The sequence below is a fragment of the Macaca thibetana genome, chromosome 6, assembly GCF_024542745.1.
Source record: "Macaca thibetana thibetana isolate TM-01 chromosome 6, ASM2454274v1, whole genome shotgun sequence".
Lineage (NCBI taxonomy): Eukaryota > Metazoa > Chordata > Mammalia > Primates > Cercopithecidae > Macaca > Macaca thibetana.
In genome coordinates this window covers 58895744-58922612 of record NC_065583.1, presented here as the reverse complement: position 1 = coordinate 58922612, position 26869 = coordinate 58895744, and the positions used below count along the sequence as shown (strand labels likewise).

Here is a 26869-nt window from a genome sequence, read left to right as displayed (position 1 = left end):
GAAATTAAAAGCTAGACAGATCCCGACTAATGTTGCGTATTAGCTTGTTCATCATAATTGCCGATTTAAATTAACACACATACTTACCAGGAAACATTTGAGGGGAAAAAATTCCTTCAGGGGTAAAGAGTTCAATGCAATTAAAAAAACAAAAAAAAGGAAGAGAAAAAATTATAGTCTGGTTTTCCAGATAAAAGACAAGGTAGGTAAAGTAAAAGAATTGACTGCCTGTAGACTGGGGTCTTCCTGACCCTCCTTGAGTCCACTCACTCCTAGAATCACTAATATCCCTATTTCTAATATCCCTATCCCTATGTTCACACTACATACAGGAAGTCAGGAGTAATTAGTAGCAAACTCTACCTGACTTCCAGGGTTGTTCAAATCATCAGCAAATACACTGTGGACTTCTAACCAACTGGATAAAATATTGCAAAACATTTTTTATCAGACAGTTTTTAAATAAACAAGCAAAAAATACTCCAGGTGACAGATACAAAAAGGGAATTCAGAGTCAGAAGCTGAGCAGTTGCAGAAGATTTATAGAAATATCTAAACCAATCAGAGCTCTTAATTGGGCTAGATCCTGGAGCTTTAAAGCCTGTATCTGGCAGAGAATCCATGGTTTACGGTCATGCAAATGGAAGCTGGAATGAGATATCTACTGAAATCCGGGAAATAGACAGACTTCTCTGTTCATGAAAGAAGAAACAGAAAATTTCTTTCTAATCACTATCTAAAGAAACAGTCAAGAAACTTGCTGTACACTAACAGCTAGGAGAGAAAAAAGATCCACTCTTGAGAAATTAGAATCCCAAGCTGCACCGTACATATGTGTGAGGTTCTCGCTTATTTAACCCATGTAGTATACATTTATACACCAAGAAATTTGCATAAAAACCAATCCAGAATCAGTGAAAGCCATTCGGCTCTGACAGAGGCTAATGCAAAGTAAAGATAATCCTCTAGTCAAGGAGATTATTTATATCCCCTAAAATATAATCACAGCTAAGATTTAAGTATGTGTTTTTCCAGGCCACATTTTTCTACTGATTAAAATACCCACATCATACAAATATAGAGTCTGTGTGTTGGTGGAAGAGGGTCATTCTTACTGCCATCTTGAATTTGGCATCGAAACTTTCTCTTTTGTTTTTACTTCAAGTTCTGGAGATACTGGATTGCTTTATCGTGTTGCTTTATATTGATCCCTTTCATGGTCATGAGAGAATGTGTCTCTCATAATATAAATAACAACAATAAAAAGGCAAAGTCTAATTCATACAATGTAAAAAGTTGGCTAAAATTTTTTCCTTGGGAATTAATAATCTGTCCCTTTATTCTCACATAAAATCCATTAGAAGTCAAAAAAATCTTCAAACTTTTTTCTCCACATAGAACCTAATTTTGATCAAATATAAGAAAGTGTGTTTTATGATTAGCTGCTTCCTAAGCCTTGACTTTTACTTTAATCTTTACTTGTGTTTTGAGGATGCACACTTACTCACTCTCTCCTGAATCATAATCTCTTAACCTCTTAATCTCCTGGTTCCTTTTGCTTTCTTCAACACTGAGGACAAGAAAAAGGCTACCGTCCTCATTGGTTGAAGCACTGATTCATAATCTTGTCACAATGTGTACACTCATAATCTTATCACTTTTCAGCTGGTTCTAGATGCATCTCCCTTCCTCTCCATTGTAGAGGGATAAAATAAAATGCCTCAATTTATAATCCATATTTTTAACATAATTTTTGTTTATACCACAATCCCTGAATTTTCAGTCAATTTTTTTTCAAAGGAATCTCCCCCACCCCTCCCTTCTCTTTGCAAGGCCACTGTTTGATCCAGTTAAGTTTTTATATGGAAAACATTTTAAGCAGCTCCAGTTGCTGATTTTACAAAGAATAAAAACAGAAATGATAGGAGCATTTGGCAAGAACCCTTAGACCTGAGCAGCAACCCACTGATATATTCCTGCTGCAGAAGTGATTTGTTTTGTTTCATGAACTTGTACAAGCGACTCTTTCTTTTTCAGTGCAAACGTAGTCACAAAAGGGAAAAAGACCAGCACACTGTGGGGAGCACATATTTGGTTCTTTAACCAACTTTTAAAAATATGTTTTATGTCAATATCTAAATTACATAGAGCAAGCTGACATGCTCTCTTTTCCTTTCGTTTATGAACTCTATTCTGAAAGTGGGTGTGAAATAATCCTTTTGCTTGTGCTTCTGGATTGGCTTTGATGAGTCAGTTATTAAATATGACTGGTTCAGATGTCACATATCGATGCAGGGCATAAATGTCGGCGTTTAGATGGAGAATAATTGGATTCATATCTGTGTTATGTTTTAGAATTGCTGGGTCAGTTCTGGGTCTCTTGCTGTAAATTCTTCATCACAGACCCAAGTAAAAGGAATGTGACAGATTTAATACCTTGAATAAGTTATTAACTGTAAGGATGCATAAAACAGGGGCACTGCTGAGCAGAGAACATTACACTGCTCATAATTCTGTAAATGAAAATTAAAGTTTTTTTCATTTTAGTGAAATATATTTTTCATTAGCTCTCTTGCTTTACTCAAGTAAGTTCTTTATGTTTGATCTAATGTAATCACTTTTATTTGGCCATTGAATTTATGAATGTTTAAACTCTAACATCCAAGCGTGAGAGAATGAATTTGATAAGAGAAGGGAGTTGTTTATAATGTTTCACTTCCCAAAATGTCAAGTGGCAGCCAGGTGGCTACTGCTGACTGCAACTGTGATTTTTCATGAGAACAATATCTAATGCAAATCCCATTATAGAGACTTCATGAAATATCACCATTTATCGTCATAGCATATTTGCCTTTTGTTATGGCCTAAAAGAAAGAGAACTGAAATCTAGTCACACCTATTAATTTTAAAATTATTTGAAAAAGAAAAAAAAATAAGAAGCCAAGAAGTCAGGAGGAGGATGGGTGTTTTTCATACCTCCCAGCATCAGCACTAGAATCTTTAAGGGTGGCTGGTGCTGGAGAGCAGCTTGGGTTTTTCTGTGGTAGAATAACAGCAGTGGTTCTCTTATGTCTGTGTTACCAGGCCATCCCCACTCCAAGAAAATTCTTCATTTCTACAGCATCTTTTATCATGCAAGCTCAGAGTGTACAGGGTAATTCAACACAATTACATTCACTTGGCCATCCATTTTATTACTTAAACATTGAGTACCTCCTATAGAAAAAGTCAGTTGCTGCCAATAAAGAGCTGTACTATAAGTTATGCAAGAGTTTCTCAAACTTGGCTTATTCAACACCACCTTCTGTACTTATTTAGCACACACTTTTACAGGTACTGTTCCGAGTACTTTATGAATACTAGTCCATTTAATCCTCACAGCAATCTGATGTCATCTTTTATTGCCACAAGAAATTGAGGTTTACAGAAATATAGTAATTTGCCCAAGACCACACCTTCACAAATTTCGCAGTGTCCACATCTCATCTACACATTATTTATCTACTAATTTTCTTTAAGTGACTTTTTTCTCCTTAAGTAAAAGTGTACTTAAGGAGTCTTATTGCTTCCATAAAGGGACAACAAATATTGAGCTTAATTAATGTGGTAATTATATTTTCAAGTATACATTAAAATAAATACATATATCACATCACACCCACTAGGATGGCTGCAGTCAATAAAATGGAAAATAACTAGTGTTGGTGAGGATACGGAGAAATTGGAACCCTCACACTCTGTCAGTGGTAATGTAAGATGCTGTAGCTACCATGGAAAACAGTTTGGTGGTTTCTAAAAAATGTTAAACAAAGAGTTATTATATGAGCCAGCAATCTCACTCCTGGATGTATTGCCCATAAGTTTGAAAATAAGGACTCAAATACTTGTACATGGATGTTCATTGCAGCATGATTCATAATAGCCACGAAGTGTAAACAACCCAAATGTCCACCAACTGCCGAATGGATAAACAAAATGTGATACATCCATACAAATAAATTTCCAAATAATGGAAAATTATTTGACCATAAAAGGGATTGAAATACTGATACATCATACAAAACTGATGAACCTTGAAAACATTATGCAAAGTGAAAGAAGCCAGACACAAAAGGCCACATATTGTACAATTCCATTTATAAAAAATATTCAGAATAGGTAAATCCATAGAAACAGGAAGTAGATTCATGATTATCAGAAGATATCTGGAGAGAAGAATGAGAAGTGACTGCTGAATGCCTATGGGGTTTCTTTTTGAGGGGATAAAAATGTTCTGATGTTAGATAGTAATAATCAATGGTCAGTTTTGTAAGTATACTAAAAACCACTAAAATCCACACTTTTAAAAGGGTGAACCTGATGATAGTGAATTGGATCTCAATAAAGCTGCTATTTTAAAAATAGAAAATAAAAGAGAAAGATTTCAAAAGATGCTTCAGGGATCCTGCAAATATCTTCTTTCATTTGTAAGGCAACCATTTCTTGTATGTGAATAAGGATTTTCCAGGTACCATAAGACAGAAACAAAATACAGAATTAAAAAATGGATGGAGAGGATGGTTTTTAAAAATACACACATATTACATTTTTAAAGATGTGTTTGTGTTCTACCTAAAATAATTTCATATGTACTGCCCGAGGTAAACTCACCAAGATTTGGCAAGCACTGTTGAATATCACAGTGGTCAGCAAGACTGGGTTTGAAGCCCAGTTCTAGCACTTACTATGTGAGCTGGGAAAGTTCTTTAATGTTTCTAAAACTTGATTTCTTCATTTGTAAAATAGAGATAATTCCTGGGAGTGCCAATATCAGGGAAGCCTGGGTCATTAACTTAATATGGTAACATGTCTTGTTTATAGCCTAGAAAGGCAACGTGCTAAAAACATTATGTGTAATGTCATTATATGCTCCTAAAAACTGTATGGTCCAATTTAAATATAATAACCAAGTGTATAGTCTTCACTGTGCACAATTCCTCTAGATACTATTGAAAATCTAATGTCTTCTAATGTCATACCCACTAAAAGGGTTATTGATACAGAATCATTGCCTTCTTCAAATTCCTTAAATTCAGACTCTGTTGTCTGACAGATCACATTTTGTTTTTAAAATTTTAATACATCAATTTATGGTAAATTGTATCATTCTACACTCTAGTAAAGCTATGTCAAAAAAGTATTTGTATTTTATTTATATTTATGTTCTAAATTTACAAGTTGTGGGGATCTTGTATGTACCCTCAAAAGGATTACATCTTAGAATGCTGAAAAAAATTGCTCAAAAATCTATAAACTTCCCAAAAAGAAAACATAAATAAAGTACAGAAACTATTACTCAACTCTTAATTGACACTAGGGTCTTAGTGTATCCTATTGGCTTCTGAGAGACCCACTCATGTACAACAGCATTCATTAACTAAAAATAAATTTCAAATGTGCAGATTCAGTGACAATAATAATAAACAAATGCCAAATTACTACGATATATTATACCCTTGCACCAGCAATTGAAATGAGCTTGGAGTCTTTGAAAGTCCATGTAGCAATAAAAGTATGGCCCCCAACTGGATCAGAAATGTGAGTGTGAAAACACTTTTTCTTTTAAAGAGTCTATGTAACAAGTCCTGAAGTAATAATTCAAGTATTAAGCATACTATTACTCCTATCTCTTAGTCTCATATTTGATTGAATGCTTAGGAATCTACCTCACAGGGAGATGCTATGTCAACCAGTCAACTTTGCAAAGCAATCAAGGTTACCAAAACAGATTATGTTTATAAGACAAGGTCAAAAAGAACTTCAGCAACTCTTAGCATCTGAGTTAATCCCTAGTTTAATTTTTTCAAGTGTTTCCAGTCAGTCCCTAATTATTTCTATTTAACTCACCCTTTACACATGCAGAGCCAAGTAGAGTGAATTGGGCCCATGGGTTTTACATTTTTATTAAAAGACAGAGGTAACATTTAACCAAGTTGAATTGTGGGTGGCAGCTCACTGCATGATTTTTTTTCAGAGGAAATTTGACTGAACACATGGAGCTGGGCTGTGCAACAGGTCACTATTTGCTTTACAAGTAGGTCTATATAAAATGGTATTTGGCAAGTATTCACCAAAACCCCTTACACTGTACCACAGCTAAATTATTGTCCTTCCTGCTACCTTTCAGTTACCAAAGTAAAAAGGTCAGAATCATGACACTTTTTTAAAAAATGCAAATGAGTTCTGTTAGCAGTAACTATTTGTAACAAACTTCCATTTCTATTAACCACATTAGGACAGTGATATTTTCCTACATACATTCTGTGAGCTCAATAAATGCTCTCTGACAAAGCTGAGCTCTAATATATGTGTGTATGTGTGTGAGAATATGCAAATATACAAATTGCCAAGTTGTTAAATGTCTGTTTATGTGTTTCCACAGAAGTGCTACTCTTCACAAGTGCCTAAAATGTAAAGATATCTAGAAATAAGTATAAAGACCCAGGTATAGAGACACTAAATTACAATCAAATTAGAAAAGTAAAAGAAGTATATGTGTCTCACAGTACACACATTAATGGGGAAAACATTCTAGTTTGAATTTTAATTAACAGCTAAAAATTTAGAAAGTATTATTTGCTTTCAGTTATAAAATACTGAGTATATTTATTATTCAACTTACAAGTATTCCCAGATTTTATTAATAGGCTTATATTAGATTTATTTTCTGTAAATTAAATCAACAAAGAAAATTAGCAACAAGCAGGGACTCCTAGGAAAACTTTTATTTAAATTTTAAAAAATTATAAATGTAAAAGTTCTGTATAGAAAAAGAAGAACACATAAGTAAAGATACAAAATGAACTGGGAAAAAATCTATGACATGTATGACAAACAGAAAAGTAATATAATAAATATATAAAGAATAATTTAAATCTATAAGAAAAAGATTAATATCTAAATTAAAATGTGGGCAAAGGCCATGAGTGGGCAAGTCACAAAAGAAAGAATTAAAATGTGCATTAAATATGTAAAAAGATATTCAACCTTACTTGTAATTGACAGAAAGCAAATTTTAAAAGAGGAGAGAAACTTTTTACCTAGAAAAGTCCCAAGTGTTTTTAAACTGGTAATATGAGGAGAGTTCAAAAAGCTCATGGAAAATGCATATTATAAAGAAACTATATGTGGATTTCAACTTTTTTGCACTCATACTAACTTGTAACATACCTGAACAGGATCTAGTTTGAAGCACTAAGAAAGATAAGATAGCAGTTTGAAAAGATCCACTATCAGAACAATATGATTCTGCTAAAATTGAAGCATGAACAAACATCAAATTTATGGTGAAGTTTGGGAGGAAGAATGGGGAAATCACTGATGGGATGAAATGGTGTGAAGATGAAGCCCACAGAAGCAGACAATCCACATCAATTTGAAAGGAAAAAATTAATCCTTTGCTGCCCTAATTGAGGAGGACCAACAATTAACAGCAGAAACAATAGTCAGCACCATAGATATCTCAAATGGTTCAGCTTATACAATTCTGACTGAAAAATTAAAGTGGAGCAAATTTTCTACTGGATGGGTGCCAAAACTATTGTACCAGATGAACTGCAGACAAGAGCAGAGCTTTCAATGACAATTTTAAATAAGTGGGGTGAAGATCCTGAAGCATTTCTTCAAAGAATTGTAACAGAAGATGGAACATGGCTTTACCAGTACAATCCTGAAGAGAAAGCACAATCAAAGCAATGGCTACCAAGAGGTGGAAGTGATCTGGTCAAAGCAAAAGTGGACCAGTCAAGAGCAAAGGTCATGGTGTATCAGTCTGTTCTCACACTGCTATAAAGAACTACCTGAGACTGGGTAATTTATGCAGAAAAGAGGTTTAATTGACTTACAGTTCCACAGGCTGTACAGGAAGCATGACTGGGAGACCTCAGGAAACTTACAATCATGGTGGAAGGTGAAGGGTAAGCAAGCATGTGTTATCATGGTAGAGCAATAGAGAGAGAGAAGAGAGAGGTGCCACACACTTTCAAACAACCAGATCTCATGAGAACTCACTATCATGAGAACAGGAAGGGGAAAACTGCCCCCATGATTCAGTCACCTCCCATCAGGCCCCTCTCCCAACACATGGGGATTACAATTCAACATGAGATTTGGGTGAGGATACAGAGCCAAACCATATCACATGGCAACAGTTTTTTGGAAGGCTCAAAGCATTTTGCTTGTTGACTTTCTGGAGGGCCAAAGAACAATAACATCTACCTACTATGAGAGTGTTTTGAGAAAGTTAGCCAAGGCTTTAGCAGAAAATCGTCCAAGAAAGCTTTACCAGAAGAGGTCTTCTCCGCTCTGCTCATTCCTCTCATCAAACAAAGACAATTTTGTAAGAATTTCAATGGAAAAACCATTAGACATCTGCCTTACACTTCTACTTGGCTCCTCCTGACTTCTTTTTGTTTCCTAATCTTAAAATATCTGTAAAGGGCACCTTTTTTCTTCAGTTAATAATGTGAAAAAAACTGCTTTGACATGATTAAATTCCAAGGTCACTCACTTCTTTAAGGATGGACTAAATGGTATCATTGCTTACAAAACTGTCTTGAACTTGATGGAGCTTATGTTGAGAACTAAAGTTTATATATTTTTATTTTTATCTTTTAATTCTGTCTTTCCATTAACTTTTTAAAATATAGAGATGGGAGTCTCACTATGTTGTCCAGGCTGGTCCTGAACTCCAGGGCTCAATCAGTCCTCCCACCTTGGCCTCCCAAAATCTTGGGATTACAGATGTGAGCCACCACACTCAGCCTCTGTGAAATTTTGGATCCCCTCATACATAGTATTGGTGATATTGGTCTCAATACAAGCACTCTCATTTTGTGAGTCAGGGTATAAACTGACTATACCTTTCTGGAGGGCAATTTGGCAATATTGTGTTAAGACAAATATGCCTACCCTTTGATGCAACAATTCCAATTCCAGGAATTAATCCTAAGGAAATCATCAAATTAATGATCAAAAATACATACATATACATGTTATGTAAATATAACATAAATGTGTGTGTGTGTTTGTGTGTGTGTGTGTGTGTGTGTGTGTGTGTGGTGGTATTGTAAGATTCCATAAAACTTGAAAAACCCAAATCTCTAAAAAAACAGGGTAAGTTAAATAATTTATTATGGTACTCTCAAACAACGAAATGAACAACTATATTTAAAATGAAAATGTAGAATTACATTTATTAACAAAAATTTTAAGGTATATTATTGAGAAACTAAGTTTTAAAACAGTTTTGGTCCTTTTTTTGCAAGAAATGTGTGTAACAAAAGTTTAGAGTTATGCTAAAATAAGAACATTAGTTGTCTCTGGGCAATGAGATTTTATCTAATTTTTTTCTTGCTACTGTTCTGTATAGTTTAACTTTTTGGCAGTGTATGTATTATGTTTATAATCAGAAAAAGATCTCAACTTTATCTTATTGATATTCTTTTCACCAATTCCCCAGTTTTAGGAGCAGCAAAAAACATGACCCTACAAGTCAAACTGTTGACTACTGAACCTTCAAATTATTAATTATTGCCCTAACAATTCCCTCCTCTCTATTGGAAATATTTAATTTCTAAATTGCAATGTCTAACTTTCCCTTAATCTGTTGAACACAAGAAATCAATGTGACTGACAGAAGTGACAGGTAATGTTTCTTTTCCTTTCCCAACACTTCTAGCACAGTTCTGCTGGAAATACATACGGTATTTATTCAACAAACACTGCTTCAATTGTAGTATTACAAGGATCCTGGAGACTTTCCAGTGCAGTCCATGGTAATCTGATATCAGCTAAAGAACTAAGTTGTTGGATTATCCAAAATAATAAAATAAATTATACTTCCCTGAGATTTCTTCTACATCTAATTGATTAACACAAAACAAAGCTACACTATAATCTACAGAAGAGGAGGATTTTTCTGATTCGCAAATGACATGATTTATAAAACAACAAAGCCATCACACTGATGGGACTGTTGTTTTTCTACATTACTTAGCAATCATGAAGCATGACAATGTGAATTTTTTTGGCCTTTTATAAAAATTTCTTAGAAGAGTTGGACTTAAAGATTACCGTTCAGAATACTACCCTTCAAGACCTTTCTTCCTCATCCACTGAGAAGATACCAGCTAGAACACTGGGAACCCACTAAGCAGACCAAGTGGAGGGCAGTGTTTTTAGGTATCCAGGTGGTGAGCAGCACATGGGAATGTTCACCTAGTAGATTTGCACCCTAATATCTTTTAACATAATAAATGCAGCTGGTTCTCCATATCAGTGGGTCCACATCCATGGATCAAACCAACTGCAGATCAAAAATATACAGACAGAAAAAAGTTGATGGCTGCATCTGTACTGAACATATGCAGACTTGTTTTCTTGTCATTATTCCCTAAATAATACAGTATAGCAACTATTTACATAATATTTGCATTGTATTAGGTATTACAAGTAATCTGGATATGATTTAAAGTATTTGGGAGGATGTATGTAGGTTGTATGAAAATAGTATACCATCTTATATGAGGGATTTGAACATCCCTGGATTTTGGTATCCAGGGGGGTCCTGGAACCAATCTCCCACAGATACCAAGATGTCACCATACAAAAATTATGCTATCTATTCTGTATAGTTTATCCATTCTGTGTAGTTTAACTTTAACTAGTATTATCTGTTATGCACCATTCATTTTTAAAACTGGATATACTGGATTATAGGATCTGCAAGCTATTAATATACTGGATTACATTGCCAATTCTTTGCCACTGACTCATCTTTCACTAGAGAACTCACTACATTGCAGAGTTTTTATATCCTTATCAGTAATGTTAAGAAAATATGTAATCCTTGAAGAATTTTGTTTAAATTGCTAGACTGACCGCTAAATAGCATGATGTCATTTGAGGCTCTGTTGCATTTATCACTGTGCTCTTTGGTGAGGGAAGAGTTCTTCGTTTTCATCCAAAATTTTGTTTTTCTAATATGAAAGTCGTATAGGCTGAAAAAGACATAGTAGCAAACCATAAAGGTATAAAGAAATGAAAACAACTCATACTATACCATTCTCAAATAGGATGAGTATTTTTTACATGTCTTGTAGCCAAGTGGTTAAGAGGGCAGGCTGCTGAAATCATAGTGCCCAGGGTTCAAATCCCAGATTTGCCAGTTACTAGTTCTGTGCCCCTAAGCAAGCGGCTTTGTGATTCAGTTTCTCAAGAGAAGGGAGGAGGGAAATATTAGAGAAGAACTCCTGGCCGGGCGCGGTGGCTCAAGCCTGTAATCCCAGCACTTTGGGAGGCGGAGACGGGCGGATCACGAGGTCAGGAGATCGAGACCATCCTGGCTAACACGGTGAAACCCCGTCTCTATTAAGAAATACAAAAAACTAGCCGGGCGAGGTGGCGGGCGCCTGTAGTCCCAGCTACTCGGGAGGCTGAGGCCGGAGAATGGCGTGAACCCGGGAGGCGGAGCTTGCAGTGAGCTGAGATCCGGCCACTGCACTCCAGCCTGGGTGACAGAGCGAGACTCCGTCTCAAAAAAAAAAAAAAAAAAAAAGAAGAACTCTTAATGGGTGGTTATGAGAATTAAATAGGTTAATATATGTAAGTGCTTGGAACAGTGCCTGGCACATGGTCTCATGTTAACTATAGCTATTATTTCCATTTTGAATCAATACATTAAATATATGGAATATACACATATGAAATCATACTGTTTGGCATCCTGCTTTTTCACTTAACAAATTATCTTGAGCATCTTTTTTTTCCTTTTTAAAAATTTTTTCATGTAAATTAATATAGAATTGTGTAATCATTTTTAATCACTACATAGCATTAAATTGCAAAGATGTATAAAATTCTGTAACCAATCAGAGGAAACCATTGTAAAGGCTCTATTCCATAATATAATCTCATCATGAAGATCAAATTGGGTTATTAAGCAAAAAAAGTGAAAGTATAGTCTGCTACTAAATCTTTAAAGTTTTTTACTAGCTTGTTTTTTTAAAAAGACAGTTATTTTAAAACAAAAAACTAATGTGCAATCCTTATAGTTCTCCTGATTGTTTATCCTCAGAAAATAACATCAAAGGCTCTTCAAAATCTCCTAAGTTAGTACCACTTGCTTTGGCTGATTTCATCACCTAAAAGATCTTACTTCAGATTGTTTCAGGGGAAAAACTGTCCCTCAATTAACCCTGATTGTCAGCAGTACATGAAAAATAACCATGAAACAGAGCTATTTTTAAACTGAATTTTATAAGAAGGGGACCAAACAAGACTGATCTCAGATATCTGGGGTATAAAATACAGGGACCTGTTTCAGTATATATTTCTATTTCTTTATAGAACATTTTTGTCATGGGAGACTATAAAGTTTATGATCTTACAGGACTTTTTATTGCTGATGTATAGTATCTACAATGCTGATGTAGAAAAAAAAAATAATCTTCTCTGCCTTGTCACCCAAGGTTTGAGTTCATGGTCATATCAAACTTCCAGACCAACCTTCCAAGTTTTAAGGCCACCTTATTATACTCTGGGGAGGATTCATATGGCCGGGAATATCATTGCAACAATCTTAAAGACCAGTCCAAAAAACCCTCTCAGTTTCAGAAATATTTCATATCTCTTCCACATTCCTCAAAATCACAGGTTTGTGCTAAATCTGAAAAAAAAAAAATTACACTACTCTTTTTTCTATATGTGAAGATAACTTTATTGATCAACCTTCAGGCCCAGTGCTTTGGACTTGACCAGGCTCATTCACATCTGTGATGGATTACAAAGGACACGTGTTTTCAAGGCTAGAATTTAGTTTGTGACCATGGAATAGAAAACCTTAGTTAAGGGAGACCAAATGTTAAGCTCTGGTCTTATTTTTATGTATATATACCAACCAGTGATTCTTAAACTAGCCATGATTAAGAATCCCCTGGGAAATTTTCAATGCAAATTCTCAGGTCCAACCCCAAACCTATAGAGTTGAAAACTACAGGATCAAAACCCAGGATGTATTTATAACAGTTTAACATATTTTAATATATATACTTACTATGTAAATTATATATGTGTAATATATATATATACGTATTTCCTCAAGAAATATTAATGCAAGACAGCACAAATCCATCTATGGACTGGAGTTTGGGAGGTACTGCTCTAACTACCTGGGTTAGACAGTATATTCATTTAGACAAATATTTTTAAGAACTTATTGTGGTTAGGTCTCTGGTGATACAAAGGAAATAAAGTGTGAAATCCCTGTAAACAAACTACTGAGCCAGTATTCCAGCATTCTCCAAAATGTTTTCCATGAGACATTTATAGGTATTACATTCAAAAAGGGATTATGATCAAATAAATTTGGTAAACTCTAGATTAAGCACATTTAACACATTTCTTTACTTCAGAATTTTTCAGGGCCTTTAATATGTTGTGTCTTTCCAAGAAGGAAGTCAGACTTCTCTCTACATGGAATTCTTTTTTCACAGAGTATGTCTTAGAACAAATTTTCCAAAGAATACAGTTTTGGAAGTGTTGAACTAGATTATCAATTTCTTACGGACAATGATCATGACTTTCTACATTTTTAAACTCCTGTAGCACCTAAACAAAGATTACTAGTACATGGAAAGTCTAGTTGGTCAAATGAATTCTCACAATCTGAAAGGTAGGTTTATTATCCAAGATGTTAAGGAAATGGAGGCTGAAACAGTATTAAAGATTGCCTGTGCCTACAGAGTAAAGCTGTCGTTTATTCCATTACTTTTTTGAATTTCATTTCCTCTTTTGGAGTGTTGGCTCATATTTATGCCCCCAGTAAAGCAATGGCTTACTTGTGAACTGCCAGTTTGTCTCTTACTAACATTTTAAAATTAGCCTTCATAGATGCTAATAATTTTACTCAGAAGAAAGCTGTGTCTGTGGAATGATGTTGGAACTGTGACAGCAGAAACACTATAGGAGCCAAGGAGCTTAGCATGCCTCAAAAGGTGAGAATGGCACACATATGCACCAATTTTTCTTATCAAAACATATCAGCGCTTGTACAGGAATACAAGAAGAATATGAGGAGAATAATCACAGCATTGGGGAAATAGCATGCTAGTCTTATAGCTACTTCCAGCATAAGGACCTTGCTGGGCATTATCTGCCAGGCTGTGGTGCAGGAAACCATTATACAGCATGGAAAAGTGAACTTGGCAAATGAAGGATAAGAGGAAAATCAAAAGAACAGTTTCTGTCATCAGTTCTCCTTTTCCAGGACTGAAGCAAACTTGTTTGATATTTTTAGTTTGCTTGATTCTAAATGACATGAAAATGCTTCCATTTCACTGGGGGAGGGCCAGCTGGAGTGAAAATCAAATGGCTGAGAACTGAGGTTTTATGTTTTATCTTTTAATATGGGAAAGAAAAGAAAAAACACTGTATCTCAGAGTGGTTAGAAACCAAATTGTTTTTTATAATCTGCATCCTGCTTTGATGAAATGGGGGTGGTTTTCATGATGTCATCCACATGGTTTAAATAAACAGTATACTAAGGTTAACAAGCTACAATCATAACAGAACTAGTAGGGGATTATAGCTGGGCTAATTTGATCAATTACTTCCAGTTCCAGAGGTCTCTAGATGAGACAGAAGCCAGTATACACATTTTGGCAGATAAAAAATTAGTTTGGTCAACACATACCCTGATGGTAATGAACATTCTTTCAAACTTCATTTTTCATCCCCGAGAGAGTAGAATCCCACTAATGCCAGTCACTGCCACTCAAAACCAGCCAAAAAGATAACAGTATTTTAGGCGCCAGAAATTTGCATTCCATGGGGTAGGCTAGGACTAGTCTTTTGGCTGCTCCATTGTGTCTGTGTTATATTTTAAGTTTTCCTCTCAGTATTTTTCTATTCAAAATTAATTGAAACTAGGAATAACTATCTAAAGTTTGTTTTTTGGGGTTGTTTTGTTTGTTTTTGAGATGGAGTTTTGCTCTTGTCACCCAGGCTGGAGTGCAATGAAGCAATCTCGGCTCACTGCAACCACCACCTCCCAGGTTCAAGTGATTCTCCTGCCTCAGCCTCCCAAGTAGCTGGGATTACAGGTGTCTGCCACGACACCTGGCTAATTTTTTGTATGTTTAGTAGAGACGGGGTTTTGCCATGTTGGGAAGGCTGGTCTCGAACTCCTGACCTCGGGTGATCTGCCCACCTTGGCCTCCCAAAGTGCTGGGATTACAGGCATGAGCCACTGCACCTGGCCAACTATCTAAAGTTTTTAGTCATTGTATGCTATGCCTTCGACAGTTGATATTTTCTTTCTTCTTCTTTTTTTTTTTTTTTTTTTTTTCCATAGCATGTTTGTTTGTTTACTTTAAGTTCTGGGATACACGTGAAGAACCTACAGGTTCATTACATAGGTATACATGTGCCATAGTGGTTTGCTGCACCTATCAGCCCGTCATCTAGGTTTTAAGCTCTACATGCATTAGGTATTTGTCTAAATGCTCTCCTTCCCCTGCCCCCAACCCCTGGACACGCCCTGGTATCTGATATTCCACTCCCTGTGTCCATGTGTTCTCATTGTTCAGCTTCCACTTATGAGTGAGAACATGCAGTGTTTGCTTTTCTGTTCCTGTGTTAGTTTGCTGAGGATGACGGTTTCCAGCTTCATCCATGTCCTTGCAAAGGACATGAACTCATTCTTTTTAATGGCTGCATAGTACTCCATGGTGTATATGTACCACATTTTCTTTATGCAGTCTATCATTGATGGGCATTTGGGTTGGTTCCAAGTCTTTGCTATTGTAAATAGTGCTGCAGTAAACATACATGTGCATATGTCTTTATAATAGAATGACTTATAATCCTTTGGGTATATACCTACTAATGGGATTGCTGGGTCAAATGATATTTCTGGTTCTAGATCCTTGAGGAATTGCCACACTGTCTTCAACAATGGTTGAATTAATTTACACTCCCACCCACAGTGTAAAAGCGTTCCTATTTCTCTACATCCTCGCCAGTATCTGTTGTTTCCAGACTTTTTAATGATCGCCATTCTAACTGGCATGAGATGGCATCTCATTGTGGTTTTGATTTGCATTTCTCTAATGACCGGTGATGATGTGCTTTTTTTCGTATGTTCCTTGGCTGCATAAAAGTAAACAGTTTTTTCCTCTTTTTTTTTTTTTTTTTTTTTTTTTTTTTTTTTTTTGAGACGGAGTCTCGCTCTGTCACTCAGGCTGGAGTGCAGTTGCCGGATCTCAGCTCACTGCAAGCTCCGCCTCCCGGGTTTACGCCATTCTCCTGCCTCAGCCTCCCAAGTAGCTGGGACTACAGGCGCCCGCCACCATGCCCGGCTAATTTTTTGTATTTTTAGTGGAGATGGGTTTTCACCGTGTTAGCCAGGATGGTCTTGATCTCCTGACCTCGTGATCCTCCCATCTCAGCCTCCCAAAGTGCTGGGATTACAGGCGTGAGCCACCGCTCCCGGCCTTCTTAATTTTTATTTTAAGTTCAGGGGTACATGTGCAGATTTGTTGCATAGGTATATTTGTGTTATGGGTATTTGTTGTACAGATTATTTCACCATCCAGGTTTTTTTTTTTTTTTTTTTTTTTTTGAGACGGAGTCTCGCTCTGTCTCCCAGGCTGGAGTGCAGTGGCGGGATCTCGGCTCACTGCAAGCTCCGCCTTCCGGGTTTACGCCATTCTCCTGCCTCAGCCTCCAAGTAGCTGGGACTACAGGCGCCCGCCGCCATGCCCAGCTAATTTTTTGTATTTTAGTAGAGACGGTGTTTCACCGTGTTAGCCAGAATGGTCTGGATCTCCTGACCTCGTGATCCACCCGCCTTGGCCTCCCAAAGTGCTGGGATTACAGGCGTGAGCCACCGTGCCCGGCCATCATCCAGGTATTAACCCTAGTACCCATTAGTTATTTTTCCGATCCTCTCCCTCCTCTCACCTTCCACCCTCTGAAAGGCTGGAGTGTGTGTTGTTCCCCTCTGTGTGTCCATGCGTTCTCATCATTTAGCTACCAGTTGTAAGTGAGAACATGTGGTGTTTGGTTTTCTGTTCCCGTGTTAGTTTGCTAAGGATAATGGCCTCCAGCTCCATCCATGTCCCTGCAAAGGACATAATCTCATTCTTTTTTATGGCTGCATAGAATTCTATGGTGTATAATGTACCACATTTTCTTTATCCAGTCTATCAGTGATGGGAATTTAGGTTGATTCCATGTCTTTTCTATTGTGAATAGTGCTACAATGAACATAGGTATGCATGTGTCTTTATAATAGAATGATTTCTATTCCTTCGGGTTTATACCCAGTAATAGGATTGCTGGGCCATATGGTATTTCTGTCTTTAGGTCTCTGAGGAATTGCCACACTGTCTTCCACAATGGCTGAATGAATTTAAACTCCCACCAACAGTGTGCAGGCATTTCTTTTTCCTCCACAACCTCACCACCATCCATTATTCTTTTACTTTCAGTAACCGTCATTCTGACTGATGTTAGATAGTATCTCATTGGGGTTTTGATTTGCATTTCTCTATTGATCAGTGATGTGGAGCTTTTTTTCATATGCTTACTGGACACATGTATGTCTTCTTTAGAAAAGTGTTTGTTCTGTCCTTTGCTTACTTTTTAATGGAGTTATTTGTTTTTTTCTTATAAATTTGTTTAAGTTCTTTATAGACGTTGGATATTAGACATTTGTCAGATGCATGGATTGCAAAGCTTTTCCCCCATTCTGTATGTTGTCTGTTTATTAAACAGTTTATGTCCATAGAGTATATGAAGGAACTGAGCAATGAGCTTTAGATACATGACTTATCAGCTTTGTAAGATGCTGAATACAAAGAAATGATTTTTAGTATGTAAATAGAAGAAATGAATGATTAAAAAAAAAAACGAGCTATTTAAATTCCACAATTGCTATTTAAAAGGCACTAGCTTGGTGGTACAGGGTACAAAATTGTGTAAGTCATGGATCTGACTTGATTGTCTCCTAGGGGAGATGCCATCCACACCATGAATTACAACACACAGCAGATATGCCACAGAAGAGTGACAAAAATTTGACTCCTCATTCCAAAGTCAAAAGATGACAAGACCTCATTTGGGGGCAGGAATCAAGAAAAAATTCTGGGATGAGCTTTCATTTGCGATGTTCAGGCCATGATATAGACATTTTTGCATAAGGAATAAATCATAGGTAGCATGAAGTGGGGAATTAGGGAATGCCCAGGGAATGCTGAAGAGGACCTTTTGGTTTGCCCAGAGAATTGTGCTCCTAAAAGGCAGAGATCAAGACAAAAAAGTAAGCTGTAATCACTTTTGAAGGACTTTGGATTCCATGGGATTTTAATTTGGACAAAATAGTGTGGGGAGTTGTTGAAAGTTTTTGAGAAAAGCCTATCAGAGTAAGAAAAATTATTCCAGAAAAAATAACCATTCTCTAGCACATTTGAGAGAGCTCAGAGGTGGGGAAAATCAGAAGCTGTTATCACAGTAAGTCTAGTTGAAAGATAGAGAGTCTACATTGGGCTGGTAGCAGTGGAAAATGAAGAAAAACACAAAGGTTTTATACAAGGAGAATCTATAGGACTCAACCACTCATTGTGGAATAAAAAAGATTTAAAAAGTGGATTTCAACCTTGGGTGGATAAAAAATGGTGGCACCAACAATAGCAACATGAAAAATGAGAAAGTGGGACTCTTTTGGTGGGTTTGGTTAGGCATCATTGGAATTTGGGTGCTCCAATCACATCTAAAAACTTATAAAAACTTAGAAAGAGTAGTTGAGGGGAGATATACTGAGGGGTTTGAGAATCTGTTGAAGCAAAAGAGAATGTGAGTCCCCTCCAGAAAGAATTTTGGATTCTATTTAAGAAATATTTAATGAGTTCCTAATAGTGCCAGGGACTGTGCCGGGCATGGTAAGGAAAACAAATACACAAAACAGATCCCTTAAAAAGTTCAGAATCTAGTAAGTTTCTCATTCTGGTTCTATCACTTATTTGCCGTATAACCTAGGGAAATTAACATTTTGGGATTGTTCAGCTTGCTTCTATTCTGGGAATATTGCCGTGTACATGCTTAACCAGTTAGGTGGTGGCGTTAGATTTGCCAGGTGTAAAATTTTTTAGCATCATAGGGGAGCTCATGGGAAATGTTATTATGGACAGTCATAAGGGCTAGTGGAGGCAAGGAATTAGGTGATAGCCAAAATCCCAGTCAGAGTGAAGGAGCACAACACATGGGAAACATTTAGAGAAGTCTCTGAGGTTAGAACCGAAGCCAAAGCCTTCCACTAGTGCGTCACTTTCCGACAGTGCAAGCCAGCAGTGGCCTTGAAGCACTCCCATGCTGAGCTTAAGCACTGGATCCAGAAGCCGGAGGAATAACATAGACATTTCTAAAAAGGAACCCTGTATAGTAGAGGACAGTAGAGAAGTGTGAAAATGGCAGACATCTTCACACTGTGCTGGTGTTTAGTTATTCAATTGATACTTACTGAGTACTTACTGTGTGCTCAGGGCTACTTTCTGAGTGTACAATAGTGAGCAAAGCAGACAGGTTCCTGCCTCAGTTCATTTGCATTGTGATAAAGGAACACCTGAGGCTAATTTATTCAAGAAGCACAGCGCCAGCATCTGCTTCCTGTGAAGACTTCAGACTGCTTCTACTCATGGTGGAAGGCAAAGGGGAACCCATGTATCGTATGATGAGAGAGGGAGAAAGAGGGAGGAGAGAAGGTGTTAGGCTCTTTTTTAACAATCAAATCTCCTGGTAACTAATAGACTGAGAAGACACTCATTACCATGAGGACAGCACAAAGCTTTTCATGAAAGATCAGCCTCCATGACTCAAACACCTCCCACTAGGGCTCACCTTCAACACTGGAGCTCAAAATTTCAACATGAGATTTGGAGGCAACAAACATTCAAACTATATTGGTCCCTAATATCACGAAGTTTGTAGGCTAGTGAGGAAGACAGCTATTAATCGAATTTTTACTTGACTGTAATAGGTGCTATAAAAAAGAAGGATACGGTTCAAGGAGAACCTCTAAAAGGAGGGCTTTCATTTAGATTGAAGTATCCAAAGAGCTGTTCCAAGTGAATTATGTTTGAGCAAACAGGGGATGGAGTTGGCCTTCAACAAAGTCCTTTATTGAAGTGAGAGATGAGGAGTGGACTGCCAGACAGATCTTTCCCTATTCCTGGTCACTAGAGCATCCAATTATAGAATCCTGAAGGAATAAAATATCAAAAGGTCCAAAAACACCAAAGGTGAACCCAGTGACCCAAATACAGAGAGAACAGGAAATTATTCAAAGTCTAGTCATGCTTATTACAGAGGCTCTAGTGCATAGTGGTAAAAACCCGAGTCTGGTATCAAACCAAAACTGAAGTCTGGCATTAAAAGCTGTGTGACGTAGACAAATTAGTAACTCTCTGTAAGCCTCAGTTTCCCCCTCTGTAAGGTAGAAATAATAAGAGTCACATACCCCTGTGACTGTTAAGAGAATTAAATAATTCATAAAACTTGTAGCACAATTTCTTACACTACCCTTCAATAAATGTTAGGTGTTATCATCATCTTGGATAAGGATTTTTTACTGAGATCTACAGTGATCCAAATATCATAAAATTCACCCATTTAAAATGTGCAGTTTGGTGCATTCAGTACATTCACAAAGTTGTACAACCATCACTATCTAATTCCAGAACATTTTTATCAGCTCAAAAATAAGCCTCATATCCATTAGTCACTCCCTTTCCCCTTCCCCTCCAGCCCCTGGCAATCGCTAACCTACTTCTGTCTCTATGGATTTGTCTATTTCAGACATGTCATATAAGTGGAATCATATAATATATGGCCTTTTGTGTCTACGGAGCATAATGCTTTCAAGGTTCATTCCTGTCGTATCAAGTATTCATATTTCTTTCCTTTTTATGGCTGAATGATATTCCATTGTATAGATATAATGTATACATTATTAGTATAGAAGTTTTTGTGTGAACATATGTTTCCAATTCTCTTGGGTATACATCCAGAAGTGGGACTGCAGGATCGAATGGTAACTCTGTTTAACTTTAGGGGGAAATGCCAAACTGTTTCCCAAAGCTGTTGCATCATTTTACATTCCCACAAGCAAAGCATGAGTATCCCAATTTTTCCACATCCTTACCAACACTTGTCATTGTCTGTCTTTTTTATTCACCATCCTGGTGAGTGTGAAGTGGTATCTTGTTGTGGGTTTGATTTGCATTTCCCTAGTGACTAATGATATTTATTGAGCATCTTTTTCATGTGCTTATTGGCCACTTATGTATCTTCTTAGAAGAAATGTCTATTCACATCTTTGCCCATTGTTTAATTGGGTTATTTGTTCTTTTATTGTTGAGTTGGATACGGCTGTTATTTTAAAACTTTTGGATACACTAAGGAAACTGCATTTCCAGCGAGAGACACACCACGCAGGACTGAAAATGGTTAGTCTAAGGGGATTCATGACAGATTTGAGAAACCATGATGAACAGAATTTCCAGCCAGAGAATTTCCACTCAGACCCATCATCAACAGGAATGATTCCAACATGAAGGTGAACCACCACAGGATCCAGTTAATCCCAGTTTCACTCTGTCATCCAAGCTGGAGTGCAGTGGCATGGTCTCCACTCACTGCAGCCTCAACCTCCCAGCTTCAAGTGATCTTCCCACCTCAGCCTCCCGAGTAGCTGGGACTACAGCAACATGGAGAAGGCATCAAAAACGTACTTTGTTCATCCACCAACAGTATGAAGAGCTAGAAGCTCTGTTTAGCCAGACTGTGTTCCCAGATAGAAACCTTCAGGAGAAACTAGCTTTGAAACTCAACCTACTGGAGTCAACAGTAAAGGCTTGGTTCAGGAACTGGCAATTCAGATTGAAGCAGCAGCAATCAGCAAAGCAAGCAAACCAGATCCTTCCATTCAAGAAGAATGTGCCCACCTTCCCCTGAACACCCCCCAGTCTTTATGCTTTTTCTCCTGTAGTTTCAGATTTCTACAGCTCCCTTCCACCTCAGCCCTTAGACCCTTCCAACTGGGCCCGGAACTCTACCTTCACTGAAAGTCCCACAAGTGACTTCCAAATGCAAGATACTCAATGGGAGAGGCTGGTGGCCCCAGTTCCTGCTTTGTACTCCGATGCCTATGACATATCCCAAATCATAGAACTGTACAATCTTCCTGATGAGAATGAGATATCCAGCTCTTCTTTCCACTGTCTGTATCAGTATCTCTCACCCACAAGGTACCAGGTAGGAGGACAGGATTTCTCTCTCAGCACTTTGCTGGTCCAGCTGTAGGCCTATCTCCCACACAAACCTGGCCCAGTATGACAAGCCAAAGCTTTGAAGCCTACAGTCTAACAGACAGCCTGGAATTCCAGAAAACCTCCAATACGGTAGACTGAATTTCTCTGACCAGAGTACTAATAAATATGGACCATTTTAAAAAGAGGTCTTCTTGCCTCTTGTACATAGCTATTGTTTCCTTTGTTTCGTTTTAACCCAAACATCTGGGTCTGTGTCTCTGATTTCCATGGAAATGTTGTGAAAAGAGATTTCCAAGTAGAGCTGGGCACTACGCAATCAGCCCCACAATTCTCCCTGAGAAGCCTTCCTAGTCCCTTACATGGCCAATGAGACTCCAAAATTCCCCTCCCAAAACTATCCTGGAGTTTCTAAAAGTAGGACAGTGGTTTTCGGGGTTATCCACTTTATTTTTTTAAAACTAGGAATCACTCTGTCACCCAGGCTGGAATGCAGTGGCACAATCATGGCTCACCAAAGCCTTGACCTCCTGGGCTCAGGTGATCCTCCCACCTCAGCCTCCTGAGTAGCTGGGACTACAAGTGCCCGCCACCACACTCGGCTAATTTTTTGTTTGTTTTTTGTTTTTTGAGACAGAGTCTCGCACTGTCACCCAGGCTGGAGTGCAGTGGCAGAATCTTGGCTCACTGCAACCTCCACCTCCCGAGGTTCAGGTGGTTCTCCTGCCTCAGCCCCCTTAGTGGCTGGGATTACAGGTGCATGCCACCATGCCCAGATAATATTTGTGTTTTTGGTGGAGACAGGGTTTCACCATGTTGCCCAGGCTGGTCTCGAACTCCTGACCTCCAATGATTCGCCCACTTTGACCTCCCGTGGTGTGGGATTGCAGGCATGAGCCACCGAGCCCAGCCAATTTTTGTATTTTTCGTGGAGGCAAAGTTTTGCATGTTGCCCAGGCTGGTCTCGAACTCCTGGAGTTAACATCATCCACCTGCCTCAGCCTCCCAAAGTGCTAGGAATACAGGAGTGAGCCATCGCACCCAGCTGGGTTATCCAGTTCAAAAGAATTTTTTTTTTTCAAGGTAACCAGAGAAGCCATCATCCACTTTTCTCTCTGTATCATTCTGATTTTAGTATATGTGTTGTGGAAGTGAGTATACACTATCATCCACTTTTAATGAGAGAAAGTTATAAACTTACCTTTTGTTTCCAATTTTTAGGGTTTTTTTGTTTGTTTGTTTTTTGTTTTTTGTTTTGTTTTGTTTTGTTTTTGTTTTTGTTTTGGAGACAGCACTCTGCTTCCAGGCTGGAGTGCAGTGGCACCATCTTGGCTCACTGCAGCCTCTGCCTCCTGGGCTCAAACAATCCTCCCACCTCAGCCTTCTGAGTGTCTGGGACTACAAATGCGTGCCACCATGCCTGGCTAATTTTTGTATTTTTAGTGGAGAAGTGGTTTCGCCATGTTGCCCAGGCTGAATTTGGGGTTTTTTTAAAGGAGACTTTCAGTCCAAATTTGAGGGGAAATTACTATCACCACTAGTTTTAATATAGTATAATGAAAAAATATATATATAGTACAATGGTCCAGACATAATAAGAGGTGCAAAAACTAGCACAGGAAGAAATAAAAACAGATTTTTGAAGGTGAGATGATAAACTCGCAAAATTAACAAAATAAATAGTCAAACTTTTAGAATGACATTTTAGCACATTTTCCAGCCATGTGATCATTCTACAAAATTAATATCATTTCTGAACACCAGTAATAAAGAAACATAAGGTAAGTACCTCTCAATAAAAAATGTAAAAGTACCTAGGAATTCACGAAGAAAATTAATACCTCTGTGGAGAAAACTTCGAAAACTTAAAAAAAGACATAGAAAATGTTTTGAATAGGCCGGGCACAGTGGCTTATGCCTGTGGTCCTGGCACTTTGGGAGGTCAAGGCGGGTGGATCATGGGGTCAGGAGATCAAGACCATCCTGGCCAGCATGGTGAAGCCTCGTCTCTACTAAAAGTACCAAATAAATTGGCTGGGCGTGGTGACGCGTGCCTGTGGTCCCAGCTACTCGGGAGGCTAAGGCAGGAGAATCGCAAGGATTGAAATCACGCAGTGTGTTCTCCAAACACGATGGAATGAAATTAGAAATCAATAGTGGAAGAAAATTTGGGAAATTCACAAATATGTGGATATTAAACAATACATTCCTAAATAACCAATGGTTAAATGGGAAATCACAGTCTGAGCAACATGGCAAAACTCTGTCTCTGCAGAAAATGGAAAATTGGCTGGACATGGCAGCCAGAGCCCATGCTCCCAGCTACTCAGGAGGCTGAGGTGAGAGGATCCATACCCCGAGCCACAGAGGTCGAGGCTACAGTGAGCAGTGACTGTGCCACTGCACTCCAGGTTGAGCAACACAGTGATACCATCTCAATAAATAAATAAATAGAAGAAATCGTAAGTAAAATTGGAAAACACTTTTAACTGAAAAAAAACAAAAACAAAAACAGAAGCACAACAAACCAAAACATGGGATGAAGCTAAATCAATGCTAAGAATGAAATTTATAGCTTCAAATACTTACATATATATTTTTAAAAGGTCTCAGACCAATAAGTTTTATACAGGAAGGAAGCTGGCATAGTTTTACTAATATTTGTCAAATTAAACTTTAAGGCAAAACTTTTTTATTGAGATGGAGCCTTGCTCTGTTGCCCAGGCTGGAGTGCAGTAGTGCGATCTCGGCTCACTGCAACCTTTGCCTCCAGAGTTCAAACGATTCTGCTGCCTTAGCCTCCCAAGTGGCTGGGACTACAGGTGTATGCCACCATGCCAGGCTAGTTTTTGTATTTTTAGTAGAGATGGGGTTTTGCCATGTTGCTCAGGCTGGCCTCAAACTCCTGAGCTCAAGTGATCCTCCCACCCCAGCCTCCCAAAGGGCTGAGATTGCAGGTGTGAGCCACCTCGCCTGGCCAAAACAGTTTTTTAGAAATAAAGTATATTAGACAACAACAAAAGGAACAATTAACCTGAAATATATAACTCCGAACTTGTATATACTTAACATATACTCAAAATATATGAGGCAAATTTTAACAGAAATTAAAGTTCTTAAGAAAACTTCACCAATTACATAGTCATAATGTGGCATATTCATACAACACTCTCAATAATTGATAATAACAGTCCAAAGAAAGCAGAAAGAAGGAAAGCCTAGAGTAGAAATAAATGAAATAGAGAATAGAAAAGCAATAGAGAAAAAAATTATGAAATCAAAAGCTGGTTCTTTGAAAAGCTCAACAAACTGGCAAACATTTAGCTAGATTGACCAACCCCCAAAAAGACTCAAATTACTAGAATCAGAAACAAAAGTCAAGATTTTATTACCAACCTTATAGAAATAAAAATTTTTAGAAAGAAATAATATGAAGAATTGAACACCAACAAATTAGATAAATGAAATGGACAAATTCCTAGGAAGACACGGAATACCTCATCTGACTCCACAAGAAATAGATGCTGTGAATAGAGCTTGCTATGGTATGAATGTGTCCCCCACAGCTCACGCATTGGAAACTTAATCCCCCAAGCAACAGCGCAGAGAGGTGGGGCCTTTAAGAGGTACTAGGCAGAACCCCCATGAACGGATTAATGCCATTGTTGTGGGAGTGGGTTAGTTATCTCAGAAGTGGGTTCTTGATAAAAGGATGGGTTCGGCCCTCTTCTCCAAATCTTTATTCCCACCCCCACTGGTCTCTCTCTCTCTTTCTCTCTCTCTCTCTCTCTCTGTCTCTCTCTCTCTCTCTCTCTCTCTCTCTCTCTCTCTCTCTCTCTCTCTCCCCCCTCCTCCTCTCCCTTCCTTTTGCCATGAGAGGATGAAACATGAAGGCCCTGGCCAGATATGGCCCCTCCATCTTCCATTTGAGGCTGGAAGACTTCCCAGCCTTCAGAACTGTAAGAAATAAACCTCTCTTCTTTAAAAAAAAAAAAAAAAAATTGTTCACTTCCACTGATCCTAGAAAAAATCAGCTCTCCAAGAAGGAGTAGATCATTGTTACTTGCTATCTGCCTTAGTAAATAGCAGATGCCTCAGAATTGGGAGGCATGGAGGTTCTTTCATGGCTAGAAAGAGCACTACAGATATGGTCTCCCTACTCGCATCTCCCCTTTTCCAAAGACTCGTTCTCTTCCTTCCTCGTGTTGGAAACTCTGTCTAGCCCCCTCTTTCTCACCTCTGGGCACTCATGTGTCAGTCTCATGGTGCCATCTTGAGACATTTACCTATATAGGTAGAGTCCCAAGGAACAGGAAACTAGAGACAGTGGGAAGGAGCATGCCAGAGGTGTTTGGCCCACGACCTTTTACAAATACAGAGCCTGGCAGATGGCAACAAAAAGTACAAACACCTTCCCTTCTCTGATCTCTTATCTCAACGCTAAACCTTGTCATTACTGAGGCTGGCAGAGAGGCACCATGAGGGGGGAGATCCCAGAACTAGTG

General features: G+C 38.0%; 1 protein-coding gene and 1 pseudogene across 1 annotated transcript in view; both read left to right on the top strand.

The window, feature by feature from the left end:
* Positions 1-26869, top strand: part of SNX2 (sorting nexin 2) — a 488692-nt gene that overhangs the window by 308440 nt on the left and 153383 nt on the right. The window lies entirely within an intron of this gene.
* Positions 7939-22505, top strand: LOC126956125 (arginine-fifty homeobox-like; annotated as a pseudogene).